Below are 318 nucleotides of genomic sequence, written 5' to 3'. Positions count from 1 at the left end.
GGGATCGATCCTCAATGCACAAGCTAAGTCTATTCTATCTCAGAGGAAAGACAGCAAGAGGGCACAGCAGCCCCCCTGGCCCTCCAGGGACCTAGCAGACCTCCTGAGGCTAAAAAGAAAGGCCTACAAAGGATGGAGGACGGGATTCACCTCCAAGGAGGACTATTCTGCACTGGTCCGGTTCTGCAGGGAGCAAACCAGGAAAGCCAAGGCTGCAACTGAACTCTAACTAGCTTTGAGCATCCTTTTTCAGATATGCAGGGAGCCAAAGGAAAAGCAAGGGCAACATTGGACCCCTGCTGAACCAGATGGGGCAAC

This window comes from Crocodylus porosus, unplaced genomic scaffold, assembly GCF_001723895.1.
Source record: "Crocodylus porosus isolate Cpor-Errol unplaced genomic scaffold, CroPor_comp1, whole genome shotgun sequence".
NCBI classification, from domain to species: domain Eukaryota; kingdom Metazoa; phylum Chordata; order Crocodylia; family Crocodylidae; genus Crocodylus; species Crocodylus porosus.
The sequence above is the reverse complement of the archived record's forward strand: the minus strand, read 5'-3'. Positions refer to the sequence as shown.